The 23,867-nt window shown below is 40.1% G+C and overlaps 1 protein-coding gene and 1 pseudogene across 4 annotated transcripts in view; both read right to left on the minus strand.

Annotated features, from left to right (window-relative positions):
• The window catches only part of TPST1 (tyrosylprotein sulfotransferase 1), a 141,419-nt gene that overhangs the window by 11,514 nt on the left and 106,038 nt on the right, over positions 1-23,867 (minus strand). The gene's annotated exons all lie outside the window — the stretch shown is intronic.
• LOC116274744 lies at positions 5,015-5,127 on the minus strand (annotated as a pseudogene).

The following is a 23,867-nucleotide window of genomic DNA, read 5'->3' on the forward strand; positions in this document are numbered from 1 at the left end:
GAACCAGTTCAGTTCGGGCCTGCCCCAGTTCCTCTTCTCTTGTTAGTGGGTTGGGGTCTCAAGTGACTTGACTTTTTTTTTTTTTTTTGAGACGGAGTTTCGCTCTGTCACCCAGGCTGGAGTATAATGGCATGATCTTGGCTCTCCGCAACCTTTGCCTCCCACATTTAAGCGCTTTTCCTGCCTCAGCCTCCCGAGCAGCTGGAATTACAGGCATGCATTACCACATCTGGCTAATTTTTTGTAGTTTTAGTAGACATGGGGTTTCTCCACATTGGTCAGGCTGGTCTTGAACTCCTGACCTCGGTGATCCGCCCACCTCAGCCTCCCAAAGTGCTGCAAATACAGGCGTGAGCCACTGTGCCTGGCCAACTTTTCTTATTTTCACACTCTCTCAGACATTCAGATACTGAATCTCCTCTTTGAGCTAGCCTCTTTTGCTAGAATTTATGCAGAAGGTTTAACTCAAGCCCAGGCAGTCATACAGGTGTCAGTGGCAGAGCAAGGCTCACAGGCCCCACCCCAGGGCTCTTCCATTAAACCACACTCATTGCATCCTACATTGCCATTAGCAAATCTATGGTGAAATCTTTCTTACTCTTTTTGGCTTGTTATAAAAAGCATAAGGCCTAACAGGAAATATGAGTGGGAACATTCAACACTCTAAGTCCCTTCCGAGTACTGACAGTTCCAGATAGGTAAGGCTTATATGAAGAAGAAAAAAAAATCCTAGGTATGTGATGTTACAAATGTAATAAAAAACCAAAAGGGGTCAGGGTAAAATATCAGATAAAGCTCAAGCAAAAAATCAGTGGGCAGCTGTCTGGAGATTTCCTTCTTTTAGTATCCTCTAGGGAACAAATGCCTCAAAAGTTAGGAACTGTAAAACCGAGAAAAATAACATTTTCCACTGACAAAGCAATTTCTGCGCAGTGCAGGAAACTGACCCGCTACATTGCCTACACAAACAGCAGAGCTAGAAATGGAATTTCCTTTGGTTAACAATGTTTCTGGACATCTGAATATTTTCAGGCACTAAAAGAGAGAGGATTCTGCTTGACAGCAACGAGATAGGTATTCAGAATCCAAATGTTTCTACAAACCCTCCCACCTCAAGCACTGAAGAAAAAGACAAAACTAAGCTTCTGATTTGAAGGGCAAATTGAAAATACAAATAATTTAAAAACCCGCTAAACTTTACTATTTTCTATGCATCAGGCTGGTATTAAGCAAGTGCCTCCTCATCAAATCACACAATCTCCTGAGGAGGTATTATTCTCTTTTTACAGATGGAACAACTGAGGCACAGAGAAATTAAGTAATTCATAGACAGGTGGTGAAATGGGAAGCTTCTGTAGTAATACTAGATTGGACTTCAATCATTCTAGTTGCTCTGTTTAGACTGCGGTATGGAGTCTATAGCAATAATCCAGAGAATAGATAATGATGGCTTGGACCAAGGAGATAGAAGTAGAAGGGGAGGATTACAGATTTTTTTTTTCTAATTACATCTCGATATGCTACAAGACAGGATGTGGGATGTGAGGGACAAGGAGAATCAAGAATGACTCCAAGGTGTTTTGCCTAAGCAACTACCAACTGGAAACATGGAGTTACCATAGGTTGGTAGGGCTTTTCTTTCAATACTTTAAATATTTCACTCTGTAAGTCTGATAGCGATGAGACAATAGAAAGAAAGGGCATCCAAACTAGAAAGGAAGAAGTCAAATTATCCTTGTTTATAGATAATATAACCTTATATTTGGAAAATCCAAAAGACTCCACCAAAAAAACGATTAGAATAAATTCAGTAAAGTTGAAGGAGACAAAACCGACATACAAAAATCAGTAGCATTTTTATGTGCCAGCAGTGAACAATCTGAAAAAGAAATCAAGAAAGTAATCCCATGTACCATAGCTACAAATAAAATAAAATACTTCTTCTCAGAAATAGAAAAAACAATCCTAAAGTTTACCTGGAACCATGAAAGATCCAGAATAACCAAAGCTATCCTGAGCAAAAAGAACAATACTGGAGGAGTAACATTACCTGAATTCGAATTATACTACAGAGTTATAGTAACTAAAACAGCATGGTACTGGCATAAAAATAGACATACATACCAATGGAATAGAAGAGATAACCCAGAAACATATCCAGACATCTACAGAGAACTCATTTCCAACAAATGTGCCAAGAACATACATTGGGGAAAGAACAGTCTCTTCAATAAATGGTGCTGGGAAAACTGGATATCCATATATAGCAGAATACAACTAGATACTTGCTCACACCTATAATCCCAGCACTTTAGGAGGCCAAGGCCAGTGTGGATCACTTGAGGCCAGAAGTTTGAGACCACCCTGGGCAACATGGTGAAACCCTGTCTCTACTCAAAATACAAAAATTAGCCAGGCATGGTGGCATACACCTGAAATCCCAGCTACTCAGGAGGCTGAGGCATTAGAATTGCTTGAACCTGGGAGGTGGAGGTTGCAATGAGTTGTGATCACACCACTGTACTCCAGCCTGGGAGACAGTGAGACACCGTCTCAAAAAAAAAAAAAGAAGAAAGAAATAAACTAGATCCCTATCTCTTGCCATATACAAAAATCAAATCAAAATGAATTAAATACTTAAATCTAAAACCTCAAACTATGAACCTACTAAAAGAAAACATTTGGAAAACTCTCCAGGACATTGCACTGAGCAAAGATTTCTTGAGTAATACCCCACAAAGACAGGCACCCAAAGCAAAAATGGACAAATGGGATCACACTAAGTGCAAAAACTTCTATGCAGCAAAGGATACAATCAACAAAGTGAAGCGACAATTCCCCACATGGAAGAAAACATTTGCAAACTATCCATTTGACAAGAGATTAATAACCAGAATAGATTAAGAGCTCAAACAACTCAATAAAAAATCTAGTAATACAATTTAAAGATGGGCAAAAGATCAGAATAGACATTACTCCAAAGTAGACATACAAATGGTAAGCAGGTATATGAAAAGGCACTCAATATTACGTCATGACCATCAGGGAGATGCAAATCAAAACTACAATGAGATATCATCTCACACCAGTTAAAATGGCTTTTATCCAACAGACAGGCAATAACGATGTGGAGAAAGGGGAACCCTGCTACACTGCTGGTGGGAATATAAATTACTACAGCCATCATGGAGAACAGTATGGAGGTTCCTCAAAAAACTAAAAATGGAACTACCATATGATTTAGCGATCCCACTGCCAGGAATATACCCAAAAGAAGGAAAATCAGTAAATCAAGGAGATATCTTCATTATCACGTTTGCTGCAGCACTATTCACAATAGCTAAGATTTGGGATCAATCTAAGTGTCCATCAACAGATAAATGGATAAAGGAAAGATGGCATATATATATATACACACACACATACACACACATACATATACACACACACACACACACTATCCAGCCATAAAAAAGAATGATCCTGTCATTTGCAACACCATGGGTGGAAATGGGGGTCATTATGTTAAGTAAAAGAAGCCAGGCATAGAAAGACAAACTTTGCGTGTTCTCACTTACTTGTGGGAGCTAAAAATTAAGACAGTTGAACTCATGGAAATAGAGAGTAGAACAATGGTTACCAGAGGCTGGGAAGGGTAGTGGGTAGGTGGGTAGGGGAGGAGATAGCTAATGGGTACAAAAATATTATTAGATAGAAGGAATAAAATCTATTATTTGATAGCACAACAGGGTGACTCCAGTCAACAATTTACTATATATTTAAAAACAACTAGAGTATAAAGATGGTTTGTAATACAAAAAAATGATAAATGCTTGAGGTGATGGATACCTCATTCATCCTGATGTGATTATTACACATTGTATACCTGCATCAAAATATCTCATGTACCCCATAAATACATACACTTACCAGGTAACCACAAAAATAAAAATACAATTAAAAACATAATAAATATAGAAATAGTTCACTCTCCATAAGTAAGGTGTTTTTTGTCCTCTAGGTTTTTTCAGGATGTTATCTGATTTTCTGCTATTTGATTATGATATGCCTAGGTACAGACTTTCTTGTATGTATTTATTTATCTATTTATTTATGTTATTATTTTTTTTTGGAGATTGAGTCTCACTCTGTCTCCCAGGTTGGAGTACAGTGGCGCCCAGCTCACTGCAACCTCCACCTCCCAGGTTCAAGCAATTCTCCTGCCTCAGTCTCCCGAGTAGCTGGGATTATAAGCACCTGCCACCAGGCCCAGCTAATTTTTGTATTTTTAGTAGAGACAGGGTTTCACCATGTTGGCCGGTGTAATCTGACCTCAAGTAATCTGCCCACCTCGGCCTCCCAAAGTGCTGGGATTACAGGTGTGAGCCACCCCACCTGACATTTGGTATTTATCTTGCTTGTTTTCTTAACTTTCTAAACTGGATTTGTGGTTTGATGTCTGTCTTTAGTTTTGAAAATACTCAGACATTATTACTTCAGATGGTTCTTCTATTCCTTTCTCTCTTTTCCTGTTTTCTTTTCCTGTTTTCTTTTCTCTCTTTTCCTGTTTTCTTTGCCTGTAGTCCCAGCTACTCGGGAGGCTGAGGCAGGAGAATGGCATAAGCCCAGGAGGCGGAGCTTGCAGTGAGCCTAGATCATGCCACTGCACTCCAGCCTGGGCAACAGAGTGAGACTCTGTCTAAAAAATAAATAAATAAATAAGAAATGTTGGCTGGGTGAGGTACCTCACACCTGTAACCCCAGCACTTTGGGAGGCCAAGGCGGGTGGAACACGAGGTCAGGAGTTCAAGACCAGCTTGCCCAAGATGGTGAAACCCAGTCTCTACTAAAATTACAAAAATTAGCCAAGCGTGGTGGCAGCTACTTGGGAGGCTGAGGCAGGAGAATCGTTTGAACCTGGGCAGCAGAGGTTGCAGTGAGCCGGGATCATGCCATGCACTCCAGCTTGGGTGACAGAGTGAGACTCCATCTAAAAAAAAAAAAAAAATTAGAAATGTTTTTTCTATGCTTCATGACCTTACATATCATCCTTGCACAGGGCCATGTTGTACATGTTGTGTCTCTGTATTGTTCCAATTTTAGTGTATGTTCAGCCAAAGCAAGGACTTAAATATATATAATTTCATAACTGTCCCACAGTTTTTGGATATCCTATTCTTTTCCTTTTTTGTGGAGTCAACAGATCTCTCTCTGTTGCCCAGGCAGGTCTTCAATCTTGGTCTCAAGTGATCTTCCCACTTGGGCCTCCTGAAGTGCTGAGATACAGTTTGAGCCACCAGGCCCTGCCATGTTCTGTCATTTTTATTCTTTTTTCTCTTTGCAGTTTAAGTTTTGGAACTTTCTATTGACATATCTTCAAGCTCACTGAGTCTTTCCCAGGTTATCTATTGTCCTTTCCAGTCTATCAGTAAGTCCAAAGGCATTTTTCATTTCTGTTATAGTATTGTTTATTTCTAGTATTTCTTTTGGGTTCTTTCTTAGAGTTTCTATTGTCTGCTTATGTTATCCATCTTTCTTGCATGTTGTTTACTTTCTCCATTAGAGCCTTTAGTGTATTAATCATACTTACTTAAAATTTCCTGTCTGATTATTCCAAAATTGCTGCCATAAATGAGTTTGGCAATGGTTCTGATTCTTGTTATGCCTTATGCAACTTTTGATTTTTGTCTTTTAGCATGTCTTGTAAGTTTCTGTTGAAAGCAGACATGATATACTGTATAGAAGAAACTGCAGTAAAGAGTCCTTTTGCTTGAGGCTTTATGTTTCTCTGGCTAAGAGTTGGGTTGTGTTTACTGTTTTGTGTAGCTGTATAGGTTAAATTTCCTTTAGTGTCCTTTTTCTAAATCAATTTTTATTTTAGATTCAGAGGGACTTGTGCAGGTTACAAGGGTATTTTGTGTGATGCTGAGGTCCGGCGTACAACTGATCCTGCTACTCTGGTCGGGAGCACAGTACCCAATAGGCAGCTTTTCAACCCTTTCTCCCCTCCCTCTCTCCCCTGTCTTGCAGTCCCCAGTGTCTACTGTTCCCATCTTTATGTCCATGAATACCCAATGTCTAGCTCCCACTTAGGAGTTGGGAACATGTAGTTCTGGTTGTTTCAGCATTAATTCACTTAGGATAATGGCCTCCAGCTGCATCCATGTTGTTGCAATCACATCCTTGTTTTTGTATCTCTTACCGTTTCTTGGTTTCCCTAAAGACTCCTTATTAAAACAGGGTCTCAAAATTAGTTCGTTTAGCAGTAATCCACTATCATTATACAGGAGACAGATCGGTGGTGGTGAGGTGTCTGTGTGGTGGGGGGAGTGTCCTATAACCACATAATTAGTTCTCAGTCTTTTAGTGAGCCTGTGTGCCTGGGCCGTGACTTTCACAAGGGCTTCTCAGGTTCCCTTCTCCCCCCATTAGGTAAGACAGGAAGGCTAGAGAGGGCTGCGGTTGGGTGTTTCCCTTCTGATACACTTTGGGTATTTTTCCCCTCCAACTCATGCTGAAATGTGGTTCCCAGTGTTGAAGGTGGGGGCCTAGTGGGAACTGTTTGGGTCATGGGGCCAGATCCCTCATGAATGGCTTGATGTTGTCCCTGCACTTACGAGTGAGTTCTTACTCTATTACTATGGTTCACGCAAGAGCTGGTGCGAGATCTGGTTGTTAAAGAGTCTGGCACCTCCCTCCCCTCTCTCTCTTGCTCTCTCTCTCTCCATGTGCTGTGCCTGCTCCCCTTTGTGTCCCACCATAAGGGAAAGCTTCCTGAGGCCTCACCAGAAGCTGAGCAGATAGATGCTGGTGCCATGCTTCTGGTACAGCCTGCAGAAATGTGAGCCAAATAAACCCCTCTTCTTTTTTTTTTTTGAGATGGAGTCTCGCTCTGTCGCCCAGGCTGGAGTGCAGTGGAGCGATCTCGGCTCACTGCAAGCTCCGCCTCCCGGGTTCACGCCATTCTCCTGCCTCAGCCTCCCGAGTAGCTGGGACTACAGGCGCCCGCGGCCACGCCCGGCTAGTTTTTTGTATTTTTTAGTAGAGACGGGGTTTCACCATGTTAGCCAGGATAGTCTCGATCTCCTGACCTCGTGATCCGCCCGTCCCAGCCTCCCAAAGTGCTGGGATTACAGGCTTGAGCCACCGCGCCCGGCATAAACCCCTCTTCTTTATAAATTACCAGTCTCGGGTATTTTATAGCAATGCCAAATGGACTAACACATCTTCCTCCAGGTCAATTAGGCTCTGGTAAAGCACATGTCAATTAGGCTTGATAAAACAGTTTACTTTGAGAGCAAACCATTGCTAAGGAGTGCTCTGGCTTATTTCAAGATGAGGATTCCCCTTCTCCCTACCTGAAGCTTGAGGAGATTTTCCTCTTTACCCTGAGCATCCGGTGAGGTTTCTAGAGGTAATCTGTGATTCTCAGTATGTACCTTTCCCTCCAGTTTTTGGGAGAATGGTTTGCCCTGAAACCTCAATTTTCTGATTGAAGAGTTGATTTTTCAGTTTTTGCAGCTTATCTTCATCCTTGGTGTTCTACAATTTCATGGTACTGTGGTTTATTTTCTTCACTCAATGGTATTGGAAACAGATGCATGTCCATCTATTCCTACATTGTTACTTTGATAATATCCTGCTGTTCATTTTCTCTATTCTCTTTTTCTGGAATTCCGGTCAGTTAAACATTGGACAACTTGAATTTTGCTTCCCCGTTTCTTATCTTTTTTCTCTAAGTCATCTCTTGTTTTCTCTTTTTGTTTTATAAGATATTTTCTCAACTTTATTCAATCACTGATTTTAAATTTCAGCTCTTATTTTTAGTTCCCAAGCTTTCTGAATGTTTTTGTTTTAGAAAATAGCAATTTATTCTTGTTCCTTCACCTTACCTCTACAAGAATATTAATTACAGTTCATTTACATTTTTTCTTTTGCTTATTACATTGTTTTTGTTATCTCTGAGGTACATTTTTCCCTTTCTTTTGGTCTCTCTTATGTTAGAGATGTTCTGCCAATTTCTGGCGAGTCTTGGCTATGAAGCACTACAAAGTTAACTGGAGTTCTGTATATGAGAGTTGAGTATAATTATGGGTGTGCTTTCTCAGCCAGCCTTTTTGTCAGGATTCTCCAAGTATAATTTTGTAGGTCCAGGCCGAGTGCAGTGGCTCACACCTGTAATCCCAGCACTTTGGGAGGCCGAGGCAGGTGGATCATGAAGTCAGGAGTTCAAGACCAGCCTGACTAAGATGGTGATACCCCATCTCTACTAAAAATACAAAAATATTAGCCAGGCGTTTGTGGCGGGTGCCTGTAATCCCAGCTACTTGGGAGGCTGGGGCAGAGAACTGCTTGAACCTGGGAGGCAGAGGTTGCAGCAAGCCAAGATCACGCCACTGCACTCCAGCCTGGGCAACAAAGCGAGACACTGTCTCAAAAAACAAAAATTTTGTAGGTATTTTATATACCTATGTGTGTATAAAATTTGTGTACATACATATAGAATCAAGGTGTTTTGGCTAACATAGCTTTGTGGTATTCAAAGTCAGGCAGTGTGATGTCTCCAGCTTTGTTCTTTCTGCTCAGGATAGCTTTAGGTATTCAAGGTCTTCTGTCATTCCACACAAATTTTAGGATTTTTTTTCTATTTCTGTGAAAAATGTCATTGGTGTTTTCATGGAGATTATACTGACTCTGTAGATTACTTTGGGTAATACTGACTTTTGAGATGGAGTCTCGCTCTGTCGCCCAGGCTGGAGTGCAGTGGCATGATCTTGGCTTGCTGCAACCTCTGCCTCCCAGGTTCAAGTGATTCTCCTGCCTCAGTCTCCTGAGTAGCTGGGATTACAGGCGCCCGTCACCAGGCCTGGCTAATTTTTCCATTTTTAGTAGAGATGGGGTTTCACCATGTTGGTCAGGCTGGTCTCGAACTCCATAACAATATTAATTCTTCTAATCCATGAGTATGAAGTATCTTTTCATTTTCTGTATGTCCTCTTCAATTTCTGTCATCAATCTTTTATAGTTTTCATCACAGAGATTCTTCACTTATTTGGTTAAGTTTATTCCTAGGTATTTTATTTTTTGTAGCTATGTAAATGGGATTGCTTTTCTGACTTCTTTTTCAGATTGCTTGCTGTTGATGTACAGAAATGTTACAGATTTTTGTCATGTTGATTTTGTACCCTGAAATTTAACTGAATTTGTTTATCAGTTCTAGCAGTTTTTGGTGGAGTCTTGAGGTTTTTCTAAATACAGGATCACGTCATATGCAAATAAAGATAATGTGGTTTCTTCCTTTCTGATTTGGGTACCCTTTATTTCTTTCTCTTGCCTAATTGCTTGGGCTAGGACTTCAAGTACTAAGTTGAACAGAAGTGGTTAGAGTGGGCATCCTTGTCTTGTTCCTGATCTTAGATAAAAATTATTCAACTTTTCACTGTTGAATATGACGTTAGCTGTGGGTTTGTCATATATGGTTTGAGATACGTTCCTTCTTTTTTTTTCTCTTTTGAGATACAGTCTCGCTCTATCACCCAGGCTGGAGTGCAGTGGCGCAATCTCAGCTCACTGCAACCTCCGCCCCCCACCCGGCTCAAGTGATTCTCTCACCTCAGCCTCTCAAATAGCTGGGATTACAGGTGTGCACCGCCACACCCAGCTAATCTTTGTATTTTTAGTAGAGATGGGGTTTCACCATGTTGGCCAGGCTGGTCTCAAACTCCTGACTCCAAGGGATCCACCCACCTCAGCCTCCCAAAGTGCTGGGATTACAGGCGTGAGCCACCACACCTGGCCGAAGTATGTTCCTTCTATACCCAGTTTGTTGAGAATTTTTATCAAGAAGGGATGTTGAATTCTACTGAATGCTTTTTCAGCATCTACTGAAATCATCATATGGTTTTTGGTCTTGACTGTATTAATGTGATGTACCTTGTTTACTGATTTCTGTATGTTGAATCATCCTTGCATCCCTGGGAATTCTACTTGATCATGATAATCTCTCTTTCTTTTTAGGTTGAGAGGTACATGTGCAGGTTTGTTATATGGGTAAACTGCGTGTCACAGAGGCTTGATGTACAGATTATTTCATCATCCAGGTAATAAGCATAGTACCCAATAGGTATTTTTTCTGATCCTCTCCTTCCTCCAACCCCCCACCCTCAAGTATGCCTGGTGTCTGTTCTTCCCCTCTTTGTATCCCAGGATGATCTTTTTAATGTGTTGTTGAACTCGGTTTGTCAGTATTTTGTCGAGGATTTTTGCATCTATGTTCATCAGGGATGCTGGCCTGTCATTTTCTTGTTGCATCCTTGTCTGGTTTTAGTATCAGGGTAATGATGCCCTTGTAGAATCAGTTGGGAAGTATTCCCTTCTCTTCCAAAAAAAATTTCGTTTTGAGGAGTTTGAGTTGAATTGGTATTAATTCTTTAAATGTTTGACAGAATTTCGCAGTGAAGCAACAGGTCCTGGGCTTTTCTTGGTTGAGAGACTTTTTAAATATGGCTTCAATCTCATTACTCATTACTGGTTTGTTGAGGTCTTTTGTTTCTTCCTCATCCAATCTCGGTAGGTTGAATGTGTCAGGGAGTTCATACATTTCTTCTAGGCTTTGCAATTTTTTGGTGTACAGTTGTTCATAGTAGTCTCTAATGATCTTTTGTATATCTGTGGTATCACTGACAATGTCTCATTTTTCACCTCTGGTTTTACTTATTTGGGTCTTCTCTCCCCCCGCACCCTCCCACCCACAGTCTTGTTAAAGGTTTGTCAATTTTGGTTACCTGTTCAAAAAAAACCATTTTCATTTCATTGATCTTTGTATTCTTTTAGTCTTGGTTTCATTTACTTCCGCTCCTTTATTCTTTCTATTAACTTTGGTTTTTTAGGTGCCTTTTTTCAGGGAGAAAAAAAGAATAAAAAATTGGGGGTTTGTTTAGTTTTGCTTTTCTAGTTCCTTGAGGTGTATCATTAGGTTGTTTATTTGAAGTCTTTTTACTTTTTGATATAGATGTTTACCGCTATACACTTCCCTCTTAGAACTGCTTTTGCTGTATTCCATAGGTTTTGGTATTTTGTTTCTATTTTCGTTTGTCTCAAGAAATTTTAAAATTTACTTTAAAATTTCTTCACTGGTCCATTTGTTGTTTAATTTCCATCAGTTTGTACTGTTTCCAATGTTCCTTTGATTATGGATTTCTAGTTTTATTCCACTGTGGCCAGAAAAGATAAATATAATTTCAATTTTAAAAATTTGTTAACACTTGTTTTATGACCTAATGTATGATCAATCCTGGAGAATATTCCATGTGCTGTTGAGAACAATGTGTATTTAGCAACTGTTGGATGGAATGTTCTGTAAATGTCTGTTAGGTCCATTTGGTCCAGAGTACAGTTTAACGTCTATGTTTCTTTGTTGCTTTTCTGTCTGGATGATCTGTTCACATTGAAAGTGTGGATGTTCCCTAGTATTACTGTATTGCAATCTATCTCTCTTTTTAGGTCTATTAATATTTGTTTTATATTTTTGGGTGCTCTCGCGTTGGGTCTGTATATATTTACAATTGTTATATCCTCTTGCTGTATTGACCCCTTTGTCATTATATAATGGCCTTCTCTTTTTTTAACCATCTTGATTTAAGTTTATTTTATGTGATAAAACTATAGGCACTCTTGCTCTTTTTTGGTTTCCATTTGCATAAATTATCTTTGTGCATACCTTCACTTTCAGTCTGTGCTTATCTTTATGGATGAAGTGAGTTTCTTGTAGCCAGCATATGGCTGGGTCTTGTTTTTTAATCCATTCTGCCACTCTTAATTGGAGAATTTAATCCATTTATATTCAAGGCTATTGCTGATAGGTAAGGGTTTACTACTGCCATGTTGTTCCTTGTTTTTGGTTGTTTTGTAGATTCTTTCTTCCTATTTTCCTTTCTTACTGTCTTCCTCTATGGTAAGTGATTTTCTCTAGCAGCGTGCTTTGATTTTGTGTTCATTTTTAGTGTATCTACTATAGGTTTTTGCTTTATGGTTACTGTGAGGCTTACAAAAAAAATCTTATAATAGGTCATTTTAAACTGATAATCACTTAACTTTGCAAAGAAAAGTAACAAAAACAAACTCTATACTTTAACACCACCATTGCCATTTTGACTTTCTGATGTTTCGATTTAATCTTTTTATTGCTTAAACAATTGTCTGTCTCTTAAATAACTGTTGTAGTTATTGTTTTTAATAGTTTTGTCGGCCAGATGTGGTGGCTCAAGCCTGTAATCCCAGCACTTTTGGAGGCAGAAATGGGCAGATCACCTGAGGTCAGGAAATCGAGACCAGCCTGGCCAACATGGTGAAACCCTGTCTCTACTTAAAATACAAAAATGAGCCAGGTGTGTTGGCACATATCTGTAATCCCCGCTACTCAGAAGCTGAGACATGAGAATTGCTTCAACCTGGAAGGCGCAGGTTGCAGTGAGCTAAGACTGCACCACTGCGCTCTCCAGCCTGGGTGACAGAGTGAGGCTCTGTCTTTAAAAAAAAAGTTTTGGCTTTTCGTCTTTATACTTAAAATATAAGTGGTTTACTCACCCCATTTACAGTATTAGAATATTCTGAATTTGTCAGAATTCTTATTTTACTAGTGAGTTTTCTTTTGCCAGTGAGTTTAACACCATTAGATGCTTTCTTTTTACCCATTAGCATCCTTCACTTTCTTACTGAAGAGCTCCCTTTAGCATTTTTTGTAAGATTGGTCTGGTGTTGATGAATTCCCTCAACTTTTGTTTGTCTGGGAAAATCTTTATCTTGCCTTTGTGTTTATAAAGGGTAACTTTGCTGGGTACAGTATTCTTGCTTGGCAGTTTTTTTCTTTTCCTTCAGCACTCTAAATATGGCATTCCACTCTCTTCTGGTCTGCAGGGTTTCTGCTGGGATATCTGCTGAAAGCTCTATTGGGGTCTGTTGAATGGGATACATTTCTTTTCTCTTGCTGCCTTGAGTATTCTTTCTTTGCGTTTGATTTTTGTTAACCGGATTGTTATGTGTCATAGGTATTTCTTCTTTGGGTTGATTTTAATTGCTGATCAGTGAGCTTCCTGTACCTAGACAATGTCATCTTTCTCCAGATTTGGGACTTTTTCAGCTATGGTTTGCTTAAGTATGCTTTCTACACCCTTTTCTTCCTCATCTTCAGGAATTTCTATTATGTAGAGGTTAGTTTGCTTGATGGTATTCCACAATTCTTGTAGGTATTCTTTACCCTTTTTTATTCTTGCTCCTCTGAATGGGTAATTTCCTATGTTCTGTCCTTAAGCTCACCAATTCTTTTCTTTGATCAAGTCTGCTGCTAAAGCTTTCCAATGAGTTATTTCAGTTCAGTTACTGTATTGTTTATAGATAGGATTTCTATTTGTTTTTAACTTGTTTCTATTTCTTTGTCAAATTTCTCTCTATACTCCTGGATTGCTTTCTAAATTTCATTTAATTTTCTATCTCTATTTTCTTGTGATTCCCTGAACTTTTTTAAGAGGCTTATTCTGAATTCTATCTGACATTTCATAGGTCTTCAATTCTTCTGAGTCCACTGGTGGAGCTTTGTTGGTTTCTTTTGGTGGTGTCATATTTCCCTAAGTTTTCATAATCGTTGCTTGTTTATGTTGATGTCTGCACATTTGAGGATACAGCCATTTCTTCTAGTTTTTGCAGGTGTTCTTTGGTGATTTTGGGCCTTTAATTCTTAGTATGAGAGCTTAAGTACTGGCCTATTGTTTCTTCCCATTCTGGAGAGCACTTATAGTGAGCATCAGAACTGAAACACTGCACTAAAACTAAACTAACTTGCCCTGCCATTTAAAACATTGCACTAAAACTAAACTAATTTGCCCTGCCATTTGAAACATTGCACTAAAACTAAACTAACTTGCTCTGCCATTGTTTCACAGATGGGAAGACTTACAGTGACCACAGAAAGGTAAATGTTGTTCTGGAACTCTATTGCTACCTGTCGTCATTTCCAGTCTGTGAAAGTCTTAAGTGGGCACTGGAACTTAATCCCAACTTTTTTTTTTTTTTTTTTTGAGACACCGTTTTGCTCTGTTGCCCAGGTTGGAGTGCAGTGGCGCGATCTTGGCTCACTGCAACCTCTGTCTCCCAGGCTCAAGCAATTCTGTTGCTTTAGCTTCTGAAGTAGCTGGGATTACAGGCACGTACCACCACATGCAGCTAACTTTTGTTTTTGCGGTAGAAATGGGATTATGTTGCCCAGGCTGATCTTGAACTCCTGGGCTCAAATGATCCACCCAACTTGGCCTCCCAAAGTGGGATTACAGAAATGAGCAGCCATGCCCAGCTTAATCCCAATTTTATAGCTGTTTCTGGGCCAGGGGAAGATTCCATGTGAGCACTAAGTTTTGTGGAAAATCCAACCAGGGATTCAGGCTTTCCCACTGATTACACCCCAGTGGCACTAAGACACAGCCAGCCTTGTCAATAGGGTATCTCAGCTGATTTGAGTACACAGTAGCTGCAAGATCCATATATGAGTTGCTACAATCAGTGCCCTGCTTTTTGTCCCCAATTTGCCCCAGGTAGTTCAGCTCTCTTGACTCTCCCAGATGGGACTGGAGTGGGCTCCCTGGGAAGATTCCCAGACCAGTGAGGAGACTGAATACCCACCTCCAATTCCTTCCTCTCACCTTGGAAACTGTAGGGCTAGGAAAATTCTCCCTGAGCGGTGTTATGCCAGTTTGGGGGAAGGGGTGGCACAGTCTGAAATGACTACTTATTTTGCAAAAAATTTTGTCGGCCCAGGAGGTTTCTCCACTTCTTCCCCAAGTTCTGGTGAACTCAGGTTGGTGTTCTTGTCTTTGAATAATTTATTTTTTTTTTTTTTGAGATGGAGTCTCGCTCTTTTGCCCAGGCTGGAGTGCAGTGGCATGATCTTGGCTCACTGCAAACTCCACCTCCAAGTTCAAGCGATTGTCCTGTCTCAGCCTCCCAAGTAGCTGGGATTACAGGCACCCACCACCATGCCCAGCTAATGTTTGTATTTTTAGTAAAGACAAGGTTTCACCATGTTAGCCAGGCTGGTCTCGAACTCCTGATCTCAAGTGATCCACGTGCCTCGGCCTCCCAACGTGCTGGGACTACAGGAGTGAGCCACCGCACCCAGCCTGAATAATTTCTAGTTGTATTTTTGTGGGAAGAGTGATGCCAAGGATTTTTTATTCCACTATCTTGCTGACATCACACTTTCCCCCTAGTGTCTTCATTTTCTCTAGTCTTCTTCCTCCCTAAGGGAATCTATCTCTTCTGCAGAGGGGGAGGTGGGGTATAGAGATAAGGATCTGGAAGTCTAACTGTTCCTACATAGACTATCAACCTCCCTATTTTTAGTATCAGACTTCATCCGTTTCCCCTAATTTGTAATACTTGATATTTCTAATTCCCAAACATGTGTAGGGTTCAGGGTGAACTGGTTTGCTTCTTGTCCCTTTGCTTTCTTGTATCCCTGTTTTTCAGGCATTTATGTTAGATTATCTTCCAAATGGCTCAGTCCTTTACCATTTTTACATTAGCTTTCCATATTCATATATTATGTTTTGAGAGTGACAAATGAGTTCACGGTTGCTAGTTTGGTGGCCTCTGAAAAGTTGGACATGAAAGACATCTACTAAAGTTAGAGGATCCAGTAGTACTAGTTTTATGGAAACATGTTATTAGGGTGCACACACAGTATATACATTCTCTGAGGTCCAGGGGACTTGTGGCTGGAGGCTGCAAGGGTTTGCCAAGACTGGAAACCATCACTTATGGGAATGCAAAGCTAACAAATAACTACTATTAGAAAACAAATTCTATGTTGTGCAAGGGAAAAGAGGATGCATGTAATTCTCATAATCTTTAACTTTACTGTTAATTATTCACAAGAGACTGGAGCTGGGGAAAAAAAGACTAAAGATTTTTTAAACCCTTCTCCTCCCCAGGTCTCATGTTCTATGATTCTGAAGGAAGTTTCTCAAAGCCTGAGCGATACATAGATTGCTTTCTTAGTTCCACCTGTGGCCTCTCTAGCAGGCCTTCTGGGTCTTTTGTCTAACAACCTAATGCACTTTCTCGATCTTCCATAGTACACACGCTACGTAAGACCTAAAAGAGCCGGGCGCGGTGGCTCATGCCTGTAATCCCAGCACTTTGGGAGGCCGAGGCAGGCAGATCACGAGGTCAGGAGATTGAGACCATCCTGGCTAACAAAGTGAAACCCCGTCTCTACTAAAAATAAAAAATTAGCTGGGTGTGGTGGCGGGCGCCTGTAATCCCAGCTACTCGGGAGGCTGAGGCAGGAGAATGGCGTGAACCCTGGAAGCAGAGCTTGCAGTGAGCCAAGATCGCACCACTGCACTCCAGCCTGGGCGACAGAGCGAGACTCCGTCTCAAAAAAAAAAAAAAAAAAAAAAGACCTAAAAGAAATGTATACAAAAATGTGAGCTCTATATACAGTATTTAACACTGCTTTATAGCTTTTACTTGTGGCAATGGTGGTATGTTTCCAAACAAGAGACTTTGGCTGTCAACAGACACTATTACAAATAAAATAATTCAAATATAAAAGTAAATTGTATTTGCTGCTTTGGGTTTGTAGATGGAAATCAGGTTCAAGTTTTTGGAGTGAGGTATAATTAATTCCACTATAAGAACAGCCTTCAACTGTGGGATTACATAGAATACAGAGATAGAGAAGAAAGGAGAGTTTGCCTAAACTGCTCGTGAAGTTTCAAAAACTTAAGAGATTCTGAGCATTGGCTAAAGTGAGCAATGTGTCATGTTTGTCATCTGTCCTCAGGCCACTCTTAGCTTTCTTACCCTTACTATTAAACCCAATGCCACTTCACCTGTCACCACAGCCTCACCTATACAGTCATCTCTTGGTATCCACAGGGGATTGGTTCCAGGATCCCCTGTGAAAACAAAATCCACAGGTGCTCAAGTGCCTTATATAAAATGGTGTAGTATTTGCATGTAACATACACATATCCTCCTGTATACTTTAAATCATCTCTAGACTACTTATAACACCTAATACAATGTAAGTGCTATGTAAATAGTTATTCTGTATTGTTTAGGAAATAATGACAAAGTCTGTCACGTTCAGTACAGATGTAAGCATCATTTCTGCCCCCACATATTTTCAATCCATGGTTAGTTGAATCTATGGATGTGGAAACCACAGATACAGAGGGCTGACTATAGTAACGATTTATAATTAAGATGCAAACAGGGCAGACGCAGTGGCTCATGCCTGTAATCCTAGCACTTTGGGAGGCTGAGGTGGGTAGATCATCTGAGGTCAGGAGTTCGAGACCAGCCTGGCCAACATGATGAAACCCCATCTCCACTAAAAATATAAAAAATTAGCTGGGTATGGTGGCACGCGCCTGTAATCCCAGCTACTCGGGATGCTGAGGCAGGAGAATCGCTTGAACTTGGGAGGTAGAGGTTGCAGTGAGCTGTGATTGTGCCATTGCACTCCAGCCTGAGCAACAAGAACAAGACTCCATCTCAAAAAAAAAAAAAAAAAAAAAAAAAGATGTAAACGAAGTCTCAGTGCAGCTTAAAATAAATGTCATTAACATTACTTGTAGACTGCAGATCCAGTTCTGCATAGCGGCAGTCCCCAACTTTGGGGCCGGTTTTGTGGAAAACAATCTTTCCATGGACCAGCAGAGGGGGTAGTTTCGGGATGATTCAAGCATGTTATGTTTACTATGCACTTTATTTCTATTATTATTACATCGTAACATATAGTGAAATTATTATACAACTCACTGTAATGCAGAATCAGTGGAAGCCCTGAACTTGTTTTCCTGCAGATAGAGGGTCTCATCTGGGGGTGACTGGAGACAGTGACAGATCATCAGGCATTAAAGTCTCATAAGGGCAGAATAACCCAGATTCCTCACATGCACCGTTCACGAAAGTGTTCATGCTCCTATGAGAATCTAATGCCATTTGTTTTAATGCAAAAATCGCAATTACTTTTGCAGCAACCTAATAGATACAGTAAACAGGAAGGCAATGGGCAAGTACTGATAACTAAGAGGTAACAAATGAAACAAAGAAAGAAACATAAATTATGAAAGGCAGACAGAAGCCTTAAGTTTTTAGGAAAGAGATGAACAGTTCTATACCCTACATAAGGAGAAGACAGGCACCTTCTCTTTATAACACACAATTGCTAATTTTCTTTTGATGAAATAAAATTTCAAATAAAGATCAGTAATTTATTTTAAAACGCAAGAAATATGTGATCAAATGCAGAAATGAGTCTATTCTAAATTATTAAGATTTGGTCTCTTCATGGCAAAAATCTATCCAGAAACTTAGCTTTCAAGGATGATTCATTTCCCAAGGGTTTCAGATAGCCAAGGTTTTACAAGTTACAGGAAAAATCGTCAGAAATGTTATTAAGCCAATTCTGTACTTGGCTTAATCTTATGAAGAACATGACCTTGTTTAACCCTCTTCAAGTGTGGGACAGATCTAGTGACTGGCTTCTAAGAACCAGAACTTGGCAAAAGTGATGGGATGTTACTCCTGAGATTAAGTTACAAAAAGTCTGTTATCTTTTGTCTTGAGCACTCTATCTTGCTCTCTTGCTTGCTTGCTCTGAGGTAGGCCAGCTGCATGCTGTCAACTGCCATAGAGAGAGGCTCATGTGGCAAATAACAGACATCTCCAGCCAACAGCCAGCGAAAATCTGAGGCCTGCCAACAGTCACATGAGAGAGCTTGAAGGCAGATCCTCTCCCAGCTGAGCCTTGGGATGACTGCAGCCTGGCTGACAGCTTGACTGCAACTTCATTAAAGATCTGAGCTAGAAGCATCTAGGTAGCTTTGCCTGGATTCCTGAACCACAGAACCTATGAGACAACACATGTTTGTTGATTTAAGCCATTAATACATTTTAGAATAATTTGTTATGCTTCATATATAAATCATAGATTTTGGTGTCAGGAGTAAAGTTCTGTTGTAACACATACCAAAAATGTGGGAGAAGTATTAGAACTGGGAAATAGGTTCTAATAACAGGGCCTAGTTCTAATACTTTAAGGCCTTTCAGAAGAGCAGCCTAAATTGCCAGGAATTGACAGTTGGTAGATTTTGGATTGTTAGGAGTTGGACTGTGAGTTTTAAGGAATGTGAGGAACATCTGAGTAGAAACTGGAGGCAAGGGATCTCTGTTAGGTACTTGTGGAAATTTTAGCAACCCAATTTTACAGTGATGTGGAAGGCAGAAAATGTGCTGAATGAATTAGATGGTCTAGCTAAAAATATTTCCGAGCAAAGTTAACTGCCTGATTTCTTCTTGGTGTTTACAATAAGATGTTAAGAGGAGAGAGAAACTGAGTGAAAGACAGTTTAAAAGAAAAAGGAGCCAGGACATGACGGTTTTGAAAGTGGATGTGAAAATTCCTAGCCTCACCATCTTCAACACTAGCCATGTGGCAAGCTCACATTTCCTACACTTATTCTGCTTCCCATCTTCAGAGCCCTTTCTCTACCTTCAACTCCCTTGCCTCTCCTTTATGAGGACCCTGGTGATTACTTTGGGCCCACCAGATAATCGGTCATCTCCTCATCTAAAATTCCTTAATTACATCTGTAAACTTCCTTTTGCCAGGTAAGGTAACATATTCCCAGATCCCAGGGATTAGGAAATGGACATCTGGGTTTGTTTGTTTTTCCAATTTTTATTTAGATTCAGGGGGTACATGTGCAGGCTTGTTACAAGGGCATATCGTGGGATGCTGAAGTTTGGGATATGATTGAACCTGTCATCCAGGTAGTGAGCACAGTACCCAATAGGTAGTTTTTCAACCCTTGTTTTTCCTTCCCTCTTCTGCCCTCTTGTATTCCCAGTGTCTACTGTCCCCATCTTTATGTCCATTTGTACCCAATGTTTACTTCCCACTTACAAGTGAGAATATGAGGTACTTGTTTTTCTGTTTCTGCATTAATTTACTTAGGATAATGACCTCATGCTCTATCCAAACTGCCGCCAAGGACATAATTTCACTCTTTTGTTATGGCTGTGCAATATTTCATGGTGGATATGTACACATTTTCTTTATCTAATGGAAGTGGACATCTTTATGGGGCCATTATTCAGTCTACTACTTGCAAGCAATAGACAACTAATGCATTATACTTAGAATTTCCACAGTTTATAAAGAGGAACACAGGGATTAACAAAGCGCCATATACTGGAGAAACGCCAGTCATATAGCCCTTACAAACAAAAAACCTCATACACGTTTTCAAATTTTAACACAATCAGTTGTGGAGGAAAATGCTCTTATTCTTAGGGATATATGCTGAAGAAGCATAGTATCTGCAACTTTCAACTAATACCAACAAAAAAAAGCCATGTGAGTATACATATACACAGAGAAGATAAAGTAAATACGGCAAAATTTTAACAATAATTCTCTGTTAGGGTATATAGGTATTTATGGTACTATTCTTTCCATGTTTCTCTATAAAAAAAATTGGAAAAAATCAGGAAGATAAAGTTTCAACATGACAAATATATTAACCGTGCAAAGCTCACTGTAGTAGATTACAAGGAATATGTCATTTGTGGGCCAGGAGAAGTGGCTCACACCTACAATCCCAGAATTCCAGGATTCCTGCCTGAGGCGGATTGCTTGAGTTCCAGGAGTTCGAGAACAGCCTGGGCAACATGGAGAAGCCTCGTCTCTACAAAAAACACAAGTATTAGCAGGGCGTGGTGGCGTGCACCTGTAATCCCAGTTACTTGGGAGGCTGAGGCGAGAGAATTGCTTGAACCCGTGGGGTCAAGGCTGCAGTGAGCTGTGATTATGCCACTGCACTCCAGCCTGGGTGACAGAATGAGATCTTGTCTCAAAAAAATATATATATCTATATAGAGGGTGGGGCGGGGGGCTGGGAACCCAGCACTTTGGGAGGCCAAGACGGACGGATCACTTGATGCCAGAGGTTCAAGACCAGCCTGGTCAACATGGCGAAACCTGGTCTCTACTAAAAATACAAAATTAAAAATACAAAAATTAGCCAGGCGTTGTGGTGTGTGCCTGTAGTCTCAGCTTCTCAGGAGGTTGAGAAAGAGAATTGCTTGAACTCAGGAGCCAGAAGTTGCAGTGAGCCAAGATCATGCCACTGCACTCCAGCCTAGGCAACAGAGATTGTCTCAAAAAAAAAAATTCATTTGTGAATGGGCTAAAACAGAAACTCAGAGGTTAGCAACCTACTCTGTAACAAAGGCCAGGGTAAATATTTTAGGTTGTATGAACCATAGTCTCTGTTCCAACTATTCAACTCTACTGCTGCAGGGCAAATGCAGCCACACAAAACATATAAATGATTGAGCGTAGTATGTTCTAATAAAACTTTATTTACCAAAATGTATGATAGGGCCAGGTGTGGTGGCTCACGGCTGTAATCCCAGCACTTTGGGAGGTTGGGGTGGGCATATTGCCTGAGCTCAGGAGTTTGAGACCAGCCTGGGCAACATGGTAAAACCCCATCTCTACTAAAAACACAAAAATTAGCCAGGCATGGTGGTGCACACCTATAATCCCAGCTATTCAGGAGGCTGAGGCAGGAGAATTGCTTGAACCTGGGAGACAGAGGTTACAGTGAGCTGAGATCGCACCAATGCACTCCAGCCTGGGTAACAGAGCAAGACTCTGTCTCAAAAAAAAAATAATAATAATATAAATACATAAATACATAAAAAACAAAAACACAACAAAGAAACAAGCAAAATGGATGATAGGCCAGATTTGGCCTACAGGTTGTGATTTGCTAATCTCTGATTTAATTAAAATCAGTTTTTAAAAAATAGATCTTTAGACCATCTCCAGAAATCTGTACCAATGACTAAACTATGTGCTTAGCACAACATTATGCATTATAGACTCTAAATTTTTGCTTTTTCTCATAGTTTCCCTCAACATACATACACACATACACGCTTTTTTTTTTTTTTTTTTTTAGACAGGGTCTTACTCTGTCACTCAGGCTGGAGTGCAGTGGCACAACCACGGCTCACTGCAGCTTTGACCAGACTCAAGGGATCCTTCCACCTCAGCCTCCTAAGTAGGTAGGACTATGGGCAGCTGCCACCACACCTAGCTAATTTTTGTATTTTTTATAGCATGAGGATTTTGCCACTTTGCCCAACCTGGTCTCGAACTCCTGGGCTCAAGTGATCCACCCACCTTGGCCTCCCAAAGTGCTAGGATTACAGTGGCGTGAACCACTGCACCCAGCTGTACATATACATTTTTTAACTCTAAAGGTTAAAAGACTAGTCTTACAACCAGCGGTTTTGAATTCAGATTTACTGTGAACTAAATATAATTTATCCCTCTCCTTTCTTTCTGTAAACTCATTGTAAACTCTAATATAATCCTTTCTTCCAATTATAGTCCAGAGCACAGAATTAATCAGAAGCCTTAGTTTCTGACAAACTTTCATCATTGGTTTATGCCTGGCCTGCTGTTATTTATTTAGTAATATAATTTATTATTTTTAAATAATGCAATAAACATTCCCCTTTGAAGAACTGTAACTTGATACTTTCACATGCAGAGAAAACACATAACTCCAGCTAGATATGATTACACAAAAAGGAATCTGGAGTTTGAAATCCCCCTGGGCTCTTGTGGTCCATTAGACACTCATTATCTCTAAAACACAAATACTGTAAAACAGCTGATAACATGCATGTTTACATATTTTCATTTGTTTAAAAATATTTTGACAGCTTTGCAAATCTTGGACTGAGTTCTAGGAAAGTTCAATAGTCTTGTGCTGCCTAGAAACGACTGATGTTGTCAATACTTCTTATATAAAGAAGAAAAAAAATTAATCAGTCTAGAAGCACGATATTCTTTCTATTCCAACAGTAGAAAGAATTTAGAAGAATTCTATTTCTTTTAAGAAAAAGAAATGGTTCAGGGTATCAACTTTCGATGAAGTTGGACAAGATGGATTGGAACGTGAATTGAGTTGGGAATGTGTCGTGACTGTGAAATAGGAACCTCTTCCTCTTAAAGAAAGTAGTACAGAGGAAATTTAGCATTAAGGCATTGATTTCCTGCAGGAAAAAAGTTTAGTGTGCAGAATGATTAGGAAATCATATTATCTGACCACAGGACATTTATCAGGCAGGAATGCTATTCTGTTCAAAGGAAAGAGTCCCAAATCAAGTTTTCAGAGACACTGAAAGACAGTTAATATATACAAGTAAAGTCAACAGTAATTTCATCAATTTCCTTTCACTGGAGTCCTTTTCCCCTCTTTTCTCAAACTGGGGAACTTTTACTTATCCTTTAAACATGAGAATACAGTAGCACCATCTCTGAGCTCACAGGGCATTCTGAATGCCCTGTTCTTATGGCAGTTACCATACTGAATTACCATTAAATGTAAATCTATCTTCTTCATTGGACTTAAGGAGAGAGTAGAGTCTTATCTTTATATCCTGGATGGAGGAACAAATGGACATGTGGATCAAAGAAGAATAAAAGAGTGAGATCCTTTCATAGTCATCTCCATTTTTACAGTTGATAGACTCACAGAAGTTTCTGAAACCAATTTACAGCAAAGATTGAACATAAAAGGACAGAAAAAGTGACTCTGTTGGAGCTTCCCTGATTGGAACCTGCTGATACAACATTATAAAATACTGGCATTCATTCTATCATTCTATTCAATTCTTGCAAGAAGAAAATTAAAGAACTCACGACTGTAACCCCGGCACTTTGGGAGGCCGAGGCGGGCAAATCACGAGGTCAGGAGTCCGAGACCAGCCTGGCCAACTTG

This window comes from Papio anubis, chromosome 4 (genome assembly GCF_008728515.1).
Source record: "Papio anubis isolate 15944 chromosome 4, Panubis1.0, whole genome shotgun sequence".
In the NCBI taxonomy this organism is placed as follows: Eukaryota; Metazoa; Chordata; class Mammalia; order Primates; family Cercopithecidae; genus Papio; species Papio anubis.